This window comes from Triturus cristatus, chromosome 6 (genome assembly GCF_964204655.1).
Source record: "Triturus cristatus chromosome 6, aTriCri1.1, whole genome shotgun sequence".
Lineage (NCBI taxonomy): Eukaryota > Metazoa > Chordata > Amphibia > Caudata > Salamandridae > Triturus > Triturus cristatus.
The window spans coordinates 1231966522-1231986055 of record NC_140589.1 but is presented as its reverse complement, the minus strand read 5'-3'; the positions used below and the strand labels follow the sequence as shown (position 1 = coordinate 1231986055).

Below are 19534 nucleotides of genomic sequence, written 5' to 3'. Positions count from 1 at the left end.
CAGAACAGCCTTTAAGATGGTGTTTAATTAAATGATAAAATAATCAAAAGTGGTCCACATAGTATTAAACAAAGGCCCCAAAAGTTCAGTCGTAACAGATATTACCATACCGTCACTTTCCGCCGCCAGACCTACAGCCCCATACACTGGAGGAGGTCCTGACTGACCTGAAAGCCGATAAAACATATAGGGCCAGATGTATCAAAGGGTTTTACCCATTCTGTGTCTATGGGAAAATGTGTTCATACATATGGCACCTAGTCCGGGCGGTTTTCCCACTGAATACTCTCGCAAGTTCAGAGAAACACTCATTCCTTGCTTATGGGACTTACACGGAAAAGCTGAAGCTAAGGGAAGGTTCCCTGCAGCGCTTGATCTTGCTATGATCGTCGTCATTCATAAAACAGGACGCCCACTGGATCAATGCTCCTCAAACTGACCCATTTCTCTGCTTAACGCAGAACTCAAGATCTACGCTAAAGCACTGGCCCATTGGCTTCTTAAAGTGCTTCTCTCTCTAATCCACACTTATCAATGTGGCTTTATACTTCTCTGCAGCACTAGTCACTGCATCAGACGTCTTTAGGTCACTTATCAACGTGGCTTTATCCCTGACTGCTGCATGAGCCGCTGCATTCAACAGTTCCAGGTGGCCCTAGTTCATCTGAGAGACATGAGGGGCCTGTGTGCCCTTCTCCGTGTAGACTTTGAAAAGGTATTTGATGCCATGGACTGGTCATACTTGGATAAAGTCATGTAACAGATGGGTTTTGGTCCCTGTTTACGATAAGTGGGTCTACAGTATTTGTCCACAACTGCCCGGGTGCGTGTCAATAGGACACACTCTGACCCAATTTGCAGAGGCACCAGGCAAGGATGCCCTCTTTCACTTCTTCTATTTGTGTGGCCATAATACTCTTGCGCGGCTGATCAAATTTGACGCGCAGATACAAGGCTGGTGTTGGGGGAAGGGGAGGAAAAGATAGAATAGCGCTGTATGCTGATGATGAAATGTTTTACTTAACTGACCTCCAAGTCACACGGCTGCGTGTATTGCATGTCCTGGACCTATATGAAGAAGCGTAAGGCCTCTACATCAACTGGTCTGAATCCTTATTGATACCCCTGAAAGCTGACTTGGACAATTACACCAGATAAAAAGTCCATCCCAATCCCAAGGCTCAGCTTTAAATGGGAAACAGCAATTACAACGCCCCCACTCCAACGCACTACCTTTACAACGTGACCATTACAGTCGCTAACGCCTTTACCACACGTGTTTATTTACCACACATATCCCTTTACTGCGCATGCCTCCATGCCTTTACAATGAAAATGGAAGTATAACACAGGTGTGTGTGTACATGTGTCTATATAGACATATATATTAGGGTAAAGGCATTTCTTAAGGTTTGGGGTGGGTGAGGGTATTGGGTGGATTAGGTATTTTTAGGGTTTAGGGTGGGTAAGGGTATTTGGGTGACTAGGGTATTTTTAGGGTGGTTGCAGGTATTTGGGTGGCAAGGCTTACTTTTAGGGTTTAGGGTGGATAGGGTTTTTGAGTGGCAAGGGTATTTTTAAGGTGGGTTAGGGTATTTGTTTGGCAAGGGTATTTTTAGGGTTTAGGGATGGTTGAGTTTAGGGGTGATAAAGTAACATATAATGTGCGTGTGTGTATATTTTTGTTTGACGAATTTTCGCGAAATTTTCAAAACTAATGGGCACTCACTTCAACTGCTGTGTTGAAAGTTTCGGAGAGATTCGTCAAGCACGGGCAGAGAAAAAGGAGAGGGAGTCCCAAAACGCTTTTTCTCCATGTTAATTTCCATAGGAAACTTTAAATACGACTCCAGCCCGATCTGCTGAATGGAATGACACCAAATTTGGCAAAAAGGTAGCTCTTGGTCCAGAAAGCACTCTTTTTGTTAAATGGTGTAAATCTGTTCAGTATTAGTTCCTGAGACATTTAAAGAATTCTAAGATCTGCAATTGTGGCCGCGGTGGATCCGCAAACCTTCCCAATCTCATGCCTGAGATCTGTTTGGCTGGCAACACTTTAAACCATGAAGTGTTGGCAGCCATCTTGTGCCTTGGTTAAACAGGGTCACAAGCAAAAACAAGAAAAGAAAAGGGGGAAGGGTAGAAACACCCTGAGCCTGTTCAGGGGGTCCCACAGGGCCAAAAAAATGCATTTAAAAAAAAAAAACTTTCAGCAGGATTTGCGGTGGATCCGCGAATCCTGCCGCAAGTTTTTAGAAAACAAAACGGGCTCCCACACTTCGTTTACTTTAGGCCCCCGGGTGGGCCAGGTCCTAGGGGCAATAACTAATAAAGATTCAGGGGCCCGCACGTGCCCCAATAGTACCGGGGACCACCTACTCCTCCTCAAGGATAATACTTTGAAGTGCGGGGGGCCTCACAGACCCCCCCGTGGACCACCACCTTCCAGGGGCTCTTTTGAATTAGAATGAAGCCCCCCCACGCAGCCCTGGGGCCCGCCACCTCCCTAGGTCTAATTATTTGGAATGAAGGGGGCCCACGAGACCCCCCCCTGCAGCCCCAGGGACCGCCACCTCCCCATGGATATATTTACATCGATGCATGTGGGGTTCCAGCCCCCCATGCACACCTGGGGACCGCCATCTCCCCTGGGCTAATTATCTGAAATGCGGGGGGCCATGCGCCCCAGCCCCGGGGACTGCCCCCTCCGGAAAGCTATACTGAAATAAGGAGCGTAGAGGGGCTCCTGCCCCGTCATGTAGCCCGGGGGCTGCCACCTCCCTAGGATTAGTATTCAAAAAGGCAGGGGCGCCACACGCCCCCGCTGCCCCAGGGACCACTACCACACTGGAGCGATTTCAAAAATGGAAGGGGGGGCCACCAGGCCCCCCTTGAGCCGTAAATGGGTTTGGGGACCACCACCCCTTAGGGCTGGCTCCACCAATGTCCCGGGGTGCCCATCCCTGAGACATTGCACTGTGCTATGGCTTGGCGGGAGCACTGCTCCCGACAAGCCTTTGCAAACACTGCTACGCTTCATGGAAGCGAGAGCATTGCAAAATGCTCTTGCTTCCGTGAAGCAGAGCAGAATTGCTTTTGGGCAGAGGGAGCTGTATGTCTGCAGCCCCTTCTGCCCAAAAGCAATGCCGTCTCCCGGAGCCAGCAGGGACTGCGGGCCTTGAGGCTCTCCAGTGGTCCCCAACGACGTGGCCATGTTCGGGGGATGGGCTCCCCATGGCAATATCAGCCCAGGTAGGACCCCTTTTTTTGTGTAAATAAAGGTTCAGGCCTGGCGCTGAGAGATGGGGTCCCCGGGGCCAGAACTGGCCCAGGGAAGGGGAGCTACGTGATCAAGACTCTTTAGTCAAAACGCATTGGTGGTGTGAATAAATAAACTTGGATACTAAACTCATGAAGTGTGGCATATATCTTTTGGTGATGTAAATATTTTATATATGTAGATTGATCGTTTCTGAAGGGGAAGGATTTTGGTGTCTAATGTTTGGTGCGGCCACAAGCACTGAAGCCCCCATCCTCAAGAAGTTTGGCGGTAGAAGTAGCAAATATTGGATCTCTCAAGGCTCTTGGGAAATGCCGAATCGCCGTATCCCACAACGGTACTGCGCTGATATTCAGGACTGTGACTACAAGGTATATGTGTATACTTACTAAAGGATTGTGTTTTCCGGGACCGGAGGGGACATTAACGGCTGGATGAGGGTCCAGGAAACCCGCATTTTCCCCCACAGTGAAACATCCAGGCATTAAAGGTGGCGCTGCAGGCACCGCCCTCTGGGGCAGTACTTACGATGGTATGCCTGCCGTAGTCGAACACGAAGCACCGAGTTTGAAACATCCTCCCCCTTTTTTTACATATTAGAGTGTCTCCACCAGTAAGAAGGGAGGCGTTCTGAATTTAAATGTGGACGCTGAGAAACAAAGATGGTAGAGGCATTTGAAAAAGGAATTTAATCCGAAACGCGTCCTGCCAGAATCGCCAGGCTGGAATAAAGAGTTTTCCTATGAACCCATGTGGGCTTTGATCTTTTCTCAAGAGGAAGGATTTTGGTGTCTGATATAGATATATATTTACTGAACAACCAAAGGTTACAGGGACATTATAGTTAGGCTCTGATTTCACTCGTACAACACCGTAGAAGTCCTGCAGTCATAGTTACCTGAGCTAACAATAAATTACGCCCCTGCAATGCACTTCTTATGACCTCACATATTACATCACTCATGAAACAGTAGGTGACATCACTGATGACATCTCAAATCACATAACAGATGACATCTTCTAGTGAGTGTAAGTAATTTCTCACTCTTTTTCTAACGGCTCAATCAAACCCTCCATAATAAACTCATAACATAGGTTTCAACTTCAGCAACATGATGTGCTTCATTAAACTCATCAGAGTTTGTGTCACTTCAGCCCTTGTCAACCTACTCAACATCAAGTGCCCTACCATTCTGCAAAAATGATCACTGCACTGTTGATCAGAAGGCATGACTGTGTGGCTATCTAGTCCTGGACTTGTTTACATCTTGCTTCCACTTGACAAAGTCCTCAGTTCAAACTTCTGCACCCTTTCCTATCTCCTTCGGTCCTTGCCTACCTCTGCCAAATGCGAGCAGACCATTGGCATACTACCAGCCTCACTAGAGCTTTCTCAACCTAGTGTTCATATCCATTTATAATCTTGCCCCCATACAATATCTAACAGGAACCATCTGTCTCACTCTCCTTGTACCCCATGGCACTTCTTCAATGCCATTCCAAATACCATCTCGCAATCCCCAAGACCCTTTCCTACTCACCCTGATCCTGCCCATTCAATCACCAAAGCTAGTCCTGATAAATTCTGCCTTGCTCTTTCAAATTCAATGTTGGCATTGGTCCCTGGAACTAATCCAGTCCTTGTTTTGGACATCATTTCTGTAGGCATGCCCATCTTGCTGCTAAAACCTTTTTTTTTAATTATTAAAATAAATGAAGGCAAATCTGCACAATAACATAACATTGTGCTCGAGTGCGGCAAAAGCAGTGTTTTTGCTTTTCATTATGTTAGAATGCAGAAACGTAATTCGTTTTTGTATGGGACGTATTGTAGACATGTAATAGTTGATTATACAGTGGCTCGATTGCTTATATTATAGTGACTTTCTCCTTTCACAAGCGCTTGGAAAATCACCATTTATCACGAAGTAGACTAATGATTCAACAAGCAATGCATTCAAGCAAGTCTCTCCTGCACAGAGATAATCTGTCTGAAGCACCATTGAGGACGGGCACTCTCAAGGTCAATAGGTATTGCTTTGGCAAGTTAGTATGTTGGTTAAGTTTCTTTTCGGCATACACCATAAAACATGTAAAATAAATAAAACATGTCACCTCCTAAATGTGGTGGCTATATGCTTGAAATAAAACTGTTACATAAAAAATACAGTGAATATAATTTTTTAATGACAGTATGGATGTTCCCAAGTGAGCTTAGAACCGGTATATAAACCATGTTGGCCTTAATTCACATAATTGGATAATATGAGTCGCCTTGACACAAAGAAAATATACTGTTGGATTTGATTTCTTGTAACCCAAACCCAGAGTTTAAACACAAAGGAATGATTCTTAAACATATATACTAACCTACTACAAAAGTATACTAGGTGCACTACTCAGTGATGCTATTTCTAACATATATTCTGTGAGTGGCTGTGTGACTGTATCAGTGTCTGAGTGGGTGGCTGTATGGGTGTTTGAGTGGCTGGATGGGTATATAAGTGGGTGCATGGGTGTATAAGTGGGTGCATGAGTAGCTGGGTGAGTGAGTGGCTGTATTGGCGAGTGGGTGTATTAGTGGCTATATGAGTAGCTCTATGGGTGGTTAGGTGGTTGTATGGGTGAGTGATTGGGTGTCTGAATGTATGTATGTATGAGTGAGTGACTGGGTATATAAGTGGCTGTATGGGTGAGTGGGTGGCTGTTTCAGTAGGTGTTGTAAGTGAGTTGGTGTGTGAGTGGCTGTATTGGAGAGTGAGTGTCTGTGAATGGCTGTATGGGTGAGTGAGCGGATATGTGAGTGCTTGTAAGGATGTGTGAATGGATATGTAAGTAGGTGTGCGAGTGCTTGTATGGGTGAGTGGCTGTTGAGAGGCTGTATGGGTGGGTGAGTGAGTGGCTGTATAAGTAAATAAGTGGGTGTGTAAGTAGCTGTATCAGTGGGTGTGTGGCCATGTGACTGGCTGTACGGGTGAGTGACTGGTTGTATGAGTAGTTGTATTGGTGATTGAGGGGTTATGTGAGTGGCTGTATGAGTGAGTGGGTGTAGGAGTGAATTTATGGATGAGAGAGTTGTGACAGTACTTGTATGGGTATTTGGGTGGTTGTGGGTAATGAGTGGATGTATGAAGTTGAATATGGGTGTGAGTGGTTCTGTGGATGATGCCATCAGCGATGACACTGACCATTTCATGAGTGATGTAGTAAGTGAGGTTATAAGCAGTGCATTGTGGGGGCATAAGTTATAGTTAGATCAGGTATCTATAACTGCTGAATTTCTCTGGTTTTGTATGAGTGAAATCTGTGCCCAACTATAATGCCCCTGTAACCTTTGGTTTGTTTCAGTGAATTTCTATGATTTTTTAAAATTGTATTTCCTAACTATACCATCCCTGTTACCTTTGTTTTTATCCAGTGAATTTCTAAGGGTTTTAAAAATGCTTATTTCCTAATTGTAAACTGTGAACTTTGAGAGAGGGTGTGTGAGTTGCTGTACAGGTCGCTGCCTGGGTGTGTACGTTCACTGTATGGGTCTGTGAGTTGTTGTATGGGTCTGTGTGGGTGTGTGAGTGGCTATATGGTATTGAGTGGGTGTGTGAGTGGCTGTATGGATGTGTGAGTGGATGTATGAGTCTGAGTGGGTGTGTGAGTGCCTGTGTGGGTCTGCTCGTACCTGTGTGGGTCTGCAACTGGGTGTGTGAGTGGCTGTATGGGTCTCTAACTGGGTGTGTGGTTATGTGAATGCCTCGAGTGGGCATGTGAGTGGGTTTGTGAGTAGCTGTACAGGCTGTGGATGGGTTTGTGAGTAGCTGTGTGAGTGGGTTTGTGAGTGTCATTGTGGGCCTGTCAGTGGGTGTGTAAGTGGCTATATGAGCCTATACAGGTGGTGAATAAAGGGTGCAGGGCCCTTCGATGAACTCTCAGCAATCCAGCTGTGTGGGGCTTACTGGTGGAAACAGGAGGGATTCTTGGCCCCAGTGATTCTCAGCATCCGCAGGAACTTCATCCCCCTACTAGTAGTGCACCAGGAGGCGTGTTTGCAGAGTGCTGTACAAAGAGGGCGAGGCCTCTGGCAAGCTCTCAGCAATTATGCTGTGTGGAACTTACTGGAGGAAACAGGAGGGATTCTTGGCCCCCAAGGATCCTAAGCATCAATGGACTTTATCCTCAAACCATTAGTGCACCAGGAGGTGCGTTTGCAGAGTGGTGGAGAAAGGAGGAAGGCTTCCGACAAGCTTTCAGCAATCCTGCTGTTTGGAACTTACTGGAGGTACAGGAGGTGTTCTGGTTTCCCAAGGACCCTCAGCATCCAAGGGAACTTCATCTCCCAACCAGTAGTGCACCAGAAGAGGTGTTTGCATAGTGCTGGACAAGGAGGGCAGGGCTTCCAACAACCTCTCAGCAATCCCGCTGTGTGGGACTTACTGGTGGTAACTAGGGGCATCCCACACGTTTTTTGTTATTTGTCTCTGGGGACATGGTGGTTTCCGGTGGGGAGGGGAGGGTCAGTTTGGCCCCCTCGCACTTTTTTGGTGTAAAGCCCTGGGAAGGTGTTGATCCCCAGGGCTCTAAAAGCCCATGGAGGGAGGTTTGCGCAGCCCCCCTCCACTATTGTAACAAAAGTCCAAGGGAAGTGGTGGTCCACGGGGCTCAAAACAGCTCATAAAGGGGGGTCCACACAGCCCCCATGCAATATGTAAATTAAGCCCCATGGTGGCAGTCCCTAGGGCTCAAATAGCCTTCGGAGCCATAAGCCCCACATCTTTTTTTTATAAATGGCCCCGGGACCTGGCCCACCAGGGAGCAGTTTTAAAATAAGCGCAGGCGTCTGCACTTTTTTTTTAAACTTTATTTTGCATTTTACAATTAAATCAAAACATCATGAGTACAGCATATAGTATGACATCTTCCTTTTTTTAAGCTTAGGTTGCGGCATTGAAGGTCGAACGAGAACAGCAGGGGTACAGAATCATTCTTACATATGGCACATTATGGAACGGAGCATGGTTTAGGTCATATAAGCATTAGTCCTACACTTAGCATTTATTCTCCTTGGCCTGCGCTTCCTCGTCTGTTTTCCTCCTCTGTCCCGCCCTCCCCAGTTTCTGATGCACTGTGTTCGGACTCACTCCCCATTGTTAGCCCAGTATTCCACAATTCCCGCCATTTCATCAAATTTGCTTGTAATTTTTCATCTTTACGTGTGAGCTTTATGTGTGCCTCCTCTGCTAATGCCCATTTCCGAAAGTCCTTGAGCCAGACTGATACCTCCGGGCCCCTCTGCCCTATCCATGTAATGGCCACTCTACGTCTGGCAAGTACTAGCATTAATTGCAGTAATTTGTAGGGTAATTTGTGTTTTTTGGGCTTCCGTACGTGGGCTAGTAGGCATTGCAATGGTTCTTTCCTAAGCGGAAGGCCTGTAACCTCTCTTACCCGATGAACCACTCCTGTTGTGGTAAATAATTTAATTACCGGGACTTAATTTGATACAGAAACATAATAAAAATAGCTCAGTAAATAAGAGGCAGAATCCGTGGTATTAGAGGTTCGGAATGGGCTTTATTCCAATGGACGATTCGAATCGGTGACTCCAAGTTCCATCACCACGGAGGTTCAGGAAGTGAAGTACATACTTTATTGATAAGTAATTACTTTTATACAATAGGCATTACAATGAAGCGAATGCAGGAGGCGTAACAATTCATAATGTAGATAAAACATGCATGCGTAGCAAAAAGTAGGCGTAACTGGGTGTGACTAAAGAACGTCATCAGGTGTGATGTCATAATAGGGTGGTTCCATGAAAGAATTTCGCAATGTCAGCAGAAATACTTGGCAGAAATGCGCGCGCAGCAGCATGACGTGTGATTGACGTGCAACTAGGGGGTGAAGGGGACTTGACATTTAGCTCTACATGTGGCGACAGAAGTCTGGAGGGTCAAGTCAACCTAATCCCAAATCATATCTAACATCCTATGTTTAAAGAACTATGTTATCCAAAAGAGAGGTCTCTTAGAGTAGAATCTTATTCTATACTGACTATACTGACTGTTAGTGCGTGTACAAGCGTCTAAGTGTCTACACTAGATGCGAGGGCAGAAGTCTTCCATAATAATAGGGCTATGAATTACTTGCATAAAGACAGAGGAGCCGGGCCTTTGCTCGGTAACTGGAAGAATGTTTACTTAAACTACTAGACAGGAATGCATTGGGCAGGGAGCGGAGCAGATAATTTCGAAGGTGAAATACAGTTTTTGGCAGGCAGCAGGCTGATGTCAGGCTTCGTGAGCCGCGCAGGGAATGAGACAAAGTTCATGGTCACAGATGCAGGCTCAGACTGGAGCTCTCAGAGGCAGAAGGCAAGAAAAGCTTGATGACAGAATCAGGGCCTACTTGCCTGGACTGTAAAATGGCATAAGTGAACCATATAAAGCCGGTGGCCTTTCATACTTAGGAATGGAATATCCGGCCTATTCATGGCGGATCTGAAAGAGGACATGTTGACGGTGGACGCACATGTGTTTGCGTCTTCATAACTGGAACTGGAGGGAACATACATGTACTTGTGATTCATACATGAAACCGTTGGGGTCCAAGATAGGGGACATAACTGATCGGAAAAATCCATATTTCCACATTCCCTCCTTGTCCCCTACTTGCCCGTTAAGAGATATCAATCTTCATCAATCCGTTGATCTGTTCATATAGCATCATTTGTTCTTCTTTTTTCTTCTGGGATGAATGAAATCTTGGTGGTGGAATACACGATGTGGCACACAGACCACAGATCGCTGGTCCACATTGTAGACATAGACAGCAACTGAATAGTATGAGAAGGCCAATACCTAGGAAAGATAGGACCTTCCATCCAAAGGTAGATAATACACTCCAAAACCAACCGGACCAAGTCCAGGTGCCTGGATTCTGGTGTATCTGGCTTACAATCTTATGAAGGCGAGTTATGGCTTTATATACAGATGGCGAATTTTCTGGTATGAAAATGCAACAACTTGATCCGTTGACCCTACAAGCTCCGCCCCTATCGGCAAGGATGACGTCAAGGACAAGACGATTTTGAAGCACAACAATCCGCATAGCAGACTGCTCTTCTGTTAAATTGCCTAAGGCGGAAATAGTTTCGTTCACTACTGCTTCAAGGGTTCTAGTTAATCTACGTATCAGCTTACTATTAGTAACGGTACCTATATAGGGAAAGAGACCTTTATTGAAATCTGTGTATTTTTCCCATGCTGTTTCAGTGTAGTCGACTATTGGGAGATCTCTCCTTTCTCTATTGTGTACTAAATGAGTATTTCTGTGATAATCAGGAGGAGCTAGGAAAACAGGTGGCAAAAGGAATCCAATGTAGCAGGTACCATCCCAATCTAGAGGCAAACGTACATATGCCGTCTGACCACATATGAAATAGGAATGGCGGGAAGCTCTAAATGTAGACTTGCCTTGATCACTAAATTCTACTACAGTGGTGCATCTACTATGGCCCATATGTATGGAACCATTCTTTCTTACACATAATTCACCTTTTACTGGAAATATTGACATAGCGGGCAAAATTGGAGTAGCTTCGGATTCGACATTTAGGATCATAAGATTAAGCGTAAAATTACCTAATCCATACACTTCATTTTTTAGATCAGTTCCTGTTCTCTTGGGAAGTCCCTCCTTGTTAGGGTAGCAGACTTTAAGTAAAACTAAGTTCAAATTTCCCCATACCCAGTTATCTTGATAAACTGCAGAATTCGAATCTAGGGAATTAATTAAACTAAACCATGCTCCACAGGAGCCGTTGTGTGTGAACGGGTATGGAAAAAGAGGTAGAATTCCTTTATAATTCTGATAGGGAGGGAGTCGGCCACATATCCAACAATTTGTAGCATTGCTAACCTGAAGGGAAGGATGTAACATACTAATAAACGTGTTATTGCGCAGCGCAAATCTATAAGACAACTCATGCGGAGGTAATTCACTAAAAGAATGTTCAGCAGTAACATTATAAACATGTCTAGAAATAGGATAATATATGTGCAACAATATACTTGCAGTAATTATTAAAAGACTTAAGAAAAACAAAATTAATAACGTCACTGTGCAATGACTACGCAGTGATTTACAGTACGCATGTCGTTTCAACATTTTTCGGGTGTTTTCTCTATTCAGGTCTAAGGGATACATGTCAGAGACAAATTCAACCGCTTCACCTTGGAGAGGACTTAAACAATCAAATTGCCTGACTGGTTAGACCTGAGTTTTAGTTTATATTGTTCGTGATTACTCATTTCAACCAAAGGAAGTTTTGAGTCAATGGGTGGAGACACACGAGGTGTGGTATTTACATCCGATGGTAGTCCATGAAATTTCTTGATATGACTTGAATGTATCCAGCCTTTCCTGCCTTCGATCTTCACGGCTGTCCTTGTGGTGAGCAAGACCAGTTGCGGCGACTTCCACCTAGGATCCAGCTGAGTTTTCCGATCAAAGTTCCTCACTAAGACCAGGTCCCCCGGGACTACGTCATGGGGTTTCACCTCAGTGTTGTCAGGAAAAGCTGCAGCTACCTGTGAACGACAAGATTGTAGTGCAGACATCAAGGAAGCCAAGTAATCTGTCAGCATATTACAGTCAATATCAGTTATTTTGCGTGGTATAGGCGTCCCCCACATATTCGGTGGTCTGCCAAAGATCACCTCATACGGGGATAGCCCTGTTCGAGAGTGTGCTACCATTCTCATGTAAAAGAGTGCAACTGGTAACGCTACTACCCAGTCGACACCTTTCTCTCTGCATATTTTGGACAATCTAATTTTCAGGGTCTGATTATGTCTTTCCACGAGACCTGCTGCCTCGGGGTGTCGGACACAGTGGAATTTCCACTGATAGCCTAACAAAAGTGAAACGTGTTTCATTAGTTCGGATGAAAACGGCTGGCCGTTATCTGAGTAGACAACACGTGGTAAACCGTATCGTGGGAAGAATTCTCGAACCAACTGTTTGGCAGTAGTCGGGGCAGTGTAATCTGAAACCGGGTATGCCTCTGTCCAACGGGAAAGGGCACAGACAACTACGAGAACATATTTGAATCCTCGACATCGTTCCATCTGGATATAATCCATCTGGAGGACTTCAAAAGGGTGATCAGGAGGCTGAAATCCACCCTGTTCTACGGGAATGCTTTTTCCTGGGTTGAACTGACAACAGATCATACAGGTACGAACTTTTTGTTTGGCTGCTGCTCGTAAATGTTTGTTGAACCAAATGTGTTGAATGCTGTCTAGCATAGCTTTTTCTCCTAGATGCGCTGGACTATGTATAGTGTTAATAATGACTTGGACCATTGAATCAGGAAGGAACCACACAGATTTGTCCTTCGTCATCCATCCTTGATCCGTTTGAATCCCTCCTAATTCAGTCCATTTCCTTATTTCGTCTGGTGTAGCATGTGTCTGTATGTCAATTACGTCAAGAGTGGGATCTTTAACAGTCATACAATGTGTTGGTGTCGGGACTATTGTCTTTGTCATGTCGGATGTTTGAGTTTGAGCAGTCTGTTTAGCTGTTCTGTCAGCTAGATCATTGCCTTGAGAAATGATATCAGTAACTTTCGTATGAGCTTTACATTTCATAATTGATATTGCAGTGGGTAGATGTATTGCATCTAATAAGGCATGAATGAGGGGTCCGTGCTGAATGTGGGCACCGTGAGAAGTTAAATAACCTCTCTCTCGCCACAGCACGCCGAAGTCATGTACAACTCCGAATGCATAACGTGAATCAGTATATATGTTGACTTTTTTATTTGTGGCTTGAATACAGGCTTGTGTCAGAGCGATGAGCTCTGCGGCTTGAGCTGACAAGGTATTTATGCAATTTGTTTCGATGACTTCAGTGTCTGTTGTGACTGCGTAAGCGGCCACTAACTCTCCTGTACTTGTTCTCATACATGAACCATCTACATACAACGTCAGGTCTGGGTCTGACAATGGGACATCTGTCAAGTCTTGTCTGGGTTTCGTCGTGATTCTAATAACTTCAATACAATCATGAGCTAGTGGGTCTGTTCCGATTACAGGTAAAAGTGTGGCAGGATTCAATGTGTTACAACGTCTGATTTCTATATGTGGTTGGAACAATGTTAATTCATACCCTGTAAGTCGCGCTATAGTCAAGTGTTGTGTTTGCGTTCGATTCACAAGAACCTCTACTGCATGTGGTACTTGAACTGTCAATGGATGTCCTAACACTATGGCATCGCTTTGTCTGATTGCTAAAGCTGTTGCTGCCACTGATTTTAGGCATGCAGGCAAAGCCTGAGCTACGGGATCTAATGTACTAGAAAAATAAGCACATGGTTTGCGTGATCCTGCTTGTTCCTGTGTGAGTACTGACAAGGCAGTACCTTCGCGTTCTGTAACAAAGAGTGTAAACTGTTTATTGTAACATGGTGTTGCTAAAACAGGTGCTTGGCATAAGGCTTTCTTTAGGCTTTCAAAAGCTTGTGTATGTTCCTGAATCCAAGGTAGAACAGTCGATGTGGCTGCCTCCTGTGTTGTCAATTGAATGAGTGGTTTTGCTAGAAATGCATACTGAGGGATCCACTGCCTACAATATGAAGTGAGACCTATGAAAGCCCGCACCTCCTTTTGTGTCTTGGGTATTGGCATGTTAGCTATTAACTGAATGCGGTCGGGTGTAAGCTGCCTTCCCTCCTTGGACAGCGAGTGTCCAAGATAAACAACTCGCTGGACACAGAATTGCAGCTTAGAAGGGGACACCTTGTGCCCCTTTTCGGCTAGAAATTGTAAAACTGTCAGTGATGCTTTCTCACATTCAGGTTCGCTTCTAGCGGTGATCAGCAGATCATCGACATATTGAAGCAGGGCAGTGTTAACTGGCATGTGGATACTGTCGAGTTCTCGTTTCAGTGCTTGACTATAGATGCTGGGGCTTTCTGTAAATCCTTGAGGTGCGCGTGTGAATTTAAAGCTACGTCCATTTAAACTAAATCCGAACAAGTATTGGCTTTCCGGATCTATTGGGACGCTGAAAAAGGCATTCTTGAGATCAATTACAGTAAAGAATGTTGCTTCGGAATCAATAGCTGTCAGTAATGACGAGATATCTGGGACCACAGGGAATTGTGGCACAATGCATTTGTTCAATTCGCGCAGATCAATAACCAATCGATATACTGGCGGGGCCTTTGGATCTGTTCGTTTAAGAATCGGAATTATCGGTGAATTACATACATTGGAGTCTGTTTCCACAACCACTCCTTGGGCAATGAGCTCGTCAATGATTTGCAGTAACGCCACTACAGCATCTGGTGGTAACTTGTATTGTCGCATTCGTGGTAGTACCACTCCTGCCTTTAGTGTAACTCGATATGGTGTAATATTCATGCAACCAACATCAGTAGGGCCTTGTGCCCATAAAGGTGTAGGTAAAGTCTGCAATCGGGGATCCATGTCTCTAGACACATAGTGACCTTTAAAATCACGTAAAAACAATCTTACTCCTTCCGGAGAACAACATATTATAGCTCCTAGAGCTTTCAGTGTTTTTATACCTAACAAGTTTTCTGGACATGATTTAGTAAGCAATAAATCTGTAGTTCGGGTCAAAGGTCCTATCGTAAGCGGAAGAGGCTGTGATACTTCATTAACAATAGGTTTTCCTGAAAAACCAAGGGAAATATTCTGTGAGCCTGAGAGGGGTGCCCCTGGAACTTCACTACGTTTTATGGTTGTTCGACTTGCCCCTGTATCAAGTAAAAATTTTCTATCTTGGCCTAATAATTCACTATGTACATAAGGTCCTTCTTGGTCTACAGGGACCTCGATAAGGGGTAAGTCAACTTCCCTCTCTAGGCTAGTTCATGCGTATCGTTGATAATCAGGATAGTCGTACTGTGCGGTCTGGTACAGCTGTCGTGTCGTGGTTTGTGTGGCAGCAACAGGCAGCGCTGGTGCAGCTGGCACAAACTGTATAGACTGTTGTGGAGCTGGCATGGACTGTGCATGCTGCGGGGCTCCTTGTTCATTCTGATCCTGTCTAGGTGGCCGTGGTCTTTCCTGTGTTTTACCTGTGGCGATATTACGCTTCAGGACTGGACAATCGTGTATGTAATGTCCTGGCTGTTTACAATAGTTGCATGTCCCTTTTACAGGTCCTGCTGAATCACCGGAATGTGTCGTACCCTTTTTATGTCCTTCAGCTGGAACTGTCTGAGAGACTAGCATTTTCATTTTCGTGTCTTTCATGCGTCTTTGTTCATGTTCTTGTTCCTCTCTAATTCTATTGTGATGATACTGTAACATTTGTAACATTTGTGATGGGGTGTTACCTTGCCAGGTACTCTCGAATTTTAATACTCTATTCTTCACTTGGGGCAAGGAATTTTCAACTAATTTTGTCACAAACAGATGTGGGTATGATTCGCTACTTGCTTTTATGCCACTATTTATACCAAAACATTTTTCAAATCGGGCATAGAAATCACTAGTGTCTTCATCTTGCTTTTGTTTACAGGCTGAGATTGCACCCCAGTCTTCTTTTTTCGTAGTTAATAAACGTGGCAGTACCTGTACTATTAAACCTGGTAGTGCTTAGTTTTATCCCCAAGCCCTGCTCCTGCAGTTCGGGCCTTTTCTTCTGCTTCTAATGCTGTCCAGTCTATCTTTTGGTCTCCCACCTCCCACTCTTTTTCCTTGAGTTTTTCATAAATGCCAGCAGGCATTAATACCTTTAATATAGTCATAATGTCGGGATAAGTATACTCTCCCATGAGTAACATGTCTTTAATTTCTCGGTGGAAACCCGCTGGGTCTTTATCATGACTGGGTACCACTTTCTTCATTTGTAACAATTCTATTTTCGATATGGGCGTATATACAAATACACGTTTAAACTGATCGTCCTCGCCTTTTATTGGGTGTACTTCTCGTAAGGGATTCTGTCTGTCCATGTAATACGTCGTTCTTTCCTTGATGGGCAGTGAGACACGTTCTGGGCATACAAAAAGAATGTACTGCTTTCTTGATTCTAGTATTTCTCTAATTAACTTAGTACCTGAACCTCTCCATCTATTCGTGAGTAGTTCAGTCAATATATCAGGTAAGGGACCAGGATCTGAATGCTGACTTTTATATAGTATAAGGAGTTGTTGAATCATATAAATCCCAGCTAAACGCTGTTCATCTGGGGTGAGGTTCAAAAATGTGTGTGCTACTGTATCATCACCATACTTTCCGGGACTGTCAACCCAATGAACGGCTGACCTGGCTAATTCTTGTTCATCCATAGAATCGAGTAAATTGTGGAAATGTGGATTTTCCTGGTCAGTTATGTCCCCTATCTTGGACCCCAACGGTTCTATATGCATGTTACAAGTACATGTATGTTCCCTCCAGTTCCAGTTTCTAAGACGCAAACATATGTGTGTCTACCGTCAACATGTTCTCTGTCAGATCCGCCATCAATGGGCTGGATATTCGATTCCTAAGTATGAAAGGCCACCGACTTTATATGGCTAAGTTACTCCATTTTTACAGTTCAGGCGAGTAGGCCCGATTCTGTCCTCAAAGCCTTTCCCTGCTCTCTGTCTCTGACAGCTTCAGCTTGAGCTCGCATCTGTATCCATGAACTTTGTCCTACTCCCTGTGCAGCTAACGGTGCCTGCCTCGGCTAGTTTTCGCCTGTCTGCCAAGAAGTTGTATTTCACCTTCGAATTATCTATTTTGCTCTTCAGCCGATGCATTCCTGCCTAGTGATTTAGGTAAACATTTCCTTTAGCTCACAAGCAAAGGACTCAGCCTTTCCGTCCTCCTGCAAGTGATTCATAGCCCTGTTGCCATGGAAAGTTTTCTGCCCCTCGCATCTCATATAGACACTTAGACGCTTGTACACGCACACAGTCAGTATAGAATAGATTCTGTCCGAGAGTCTCTTCCTTGTGGATAACATAGTTCTTTAAACATAGGATGTTAGATATGATTTGGGATTAGGATGACTTGACCCCAGACTTCTCGTCTCCACATGTAGAGCTAAATGTCAAGTCCCCTTCACCCCCTAGTTACACGTCAATTACACGTCATGCTGCCGCGCGCGCATCTATGCCAAGTATTATCTTATAGATCCACCTATGTCTGATAATTCTAACCAATCATGTTTCTTTTATTCTTTATTACGCCTAGTTTCGATTATGTCACTGTCACGTCATTTTTCTTATCAAATGTTACGCCTTCTACATTCGTTTCATTGTAATGTACTTATTATAAAAATACATGTCTGTTAATAAATTATTGTACTTCACTTCCTGAACCTTCGTGGTGACGGAACCTGAGGGCCGCGACTCGAGTCGGCCATTTTGAATGGAATAAAGCCCATTAGAAACCTCTTATACCACGGATTCTGCCTCTTGTTATTTTGAGCTATTTACTTTAATTTAAGATTCCGCATGAAATTCAGTCCGGTAATATTTATTTTATTTACCACATAATGGCGCCCGAATAGGGACACTTTCTCATCTCACGCGCCGGCGGTGCGTTGCAGGCCCGGTCTCCTGCCACAGCTGGACGGACCATAAACGCGTACCAGCAGGATTTCCTGTAAGCTCCCTCCGGTCAAGCGGGGGCGACTGAGGCTGCGATCAACCCAGACGAGGCGGTGAGAAGTGCGAAGTATCCCGACCAGAGCCTAGCTGAGAGAGCAAGATCCGAGGTATACAGAGGCCCACCAGGTTTTCCGAAATTCCGACGTCCAGAGGGTCCGATGTCCGCAGTTATCGAGTCCTGTCCATTCTCTGAGGCCTTCCGTTTCAAGGAGCTACTCGGTGAGTACCATCGCCGGGGAGGCGTGTTGACGCGCACATAGGTTGTGCCGGTCAAGACGGATTTGGGTACACAAATCCGGTCTGCACTGTTTAGCAGTGTATATGTACTGTTTAGCAGTATATCAAGTATTCCGAAGTATTCAGTTATTGTCAAGAATTCAGCGTGGTGATTAGTTAGGCAGACTGTCATCATTGTCGATCATTGTTATAATGTTTAATGTTTAATGTTTAAAGTATTCAGAAAATGTCTTGCATATTGTGGTATGAATGACTGTTCATTGTTCACTGTTCATTATTGTGTTTCTCGTATTAAGTAAGTTCAAGAGTAAGTATCAGATCAGTTGTTAATATGCCGCTCTTCTCGAAGTTAAGACAGATTACTACCAGAAAAGGGGTGCTTGAAGAAGCAGTTCCTATTCCTCCTAGAGACACTCCAGGACATTTCATGTACCATAAACATGGCTTAGATGCCATATTGTTTCTTGATCTATGGGTAGATTATACCAAGGGATTACCGGAAAGTCAAAGGTGGCCCGCAACGGGAACCTGGGATGCAGAGTGCATCATGAAAGTGGAGGAAGAGTTATGGAAAAGAAAGGTCAGACAGTCACAGAAAGACGCTATCGAGTTATGGCGTAAAGAATCTCATAGACGAACAGAAAAAGCACGTAGACAAGAAGAGAGGAGTAAAGAAAGTTCAAATAAAGTTCAAGAAAATCTATTAACTGAGGAAGGTATCCGAGTGAAATCAGAACAAGTAAATAGACAAAGAAATGCTCTTATGAATGGTATGTATCCCTTGCTAGCCGAAGGATTACCTAAGGCTGCTCCAGAGATACCAAAAGACTTGCCACCCCCATTATTTCCAATTAAGGTACATCCAAAAGGGCATCCCAGAACCGCAGAAGATGTTTTCCTTTCCTCATATCTAGATGATGCAGCCCCCGAGTATGCTAACGCCACACCACATAGACCGCCTGGCGGAGGGGTTCAACGTCAGGATCAGGTATCTGTCCCCGTGCAACAGCAAGTCCCGATACAAGCATCGGCAAGCACATCTGTTTCCGCATCTGTTTCCGCAGTCGACTCTACAGGGGTATCGACACCCATAGTTGCTGTATCACGTTCGACGAACCCTTTCACACCCGACGCCCCAGATGGGGCCACGGGAGGTGCTAGCAGTATTTTTACACCACCTAGAATAAATAAACTTGTTTTTCAAGAGTCAGCACATTCACGTACACCTAAGTTCGTAAATGAACGTACGCTTAAGGAACTTCTTGTAAATTGTAGATATGACCCGGTGGTTGGTAAAGAGGACGAAATGGTCCTGGCATCATTACGTATCAGACGAGCCGCAGAGTATTTAGCAAGGTTACCAGGGATGGCTACGCATCTAG

At 44.7% G+C, this 19534-nt stretch overlaps 1 protein-coding gene across 2 annotated transcripts in view; it reads right to left on the bottom strand.

The window, feature by feature from the left end:
• Positions 1-19534, bottom strand: part of TRAPPC3L (trafficking protein particle complex subunit 3L) — a 663369-nt gene that overhangs the window by 584 nt on the left and 643251 nt on the right. The window lies entirely within an intron of this gene.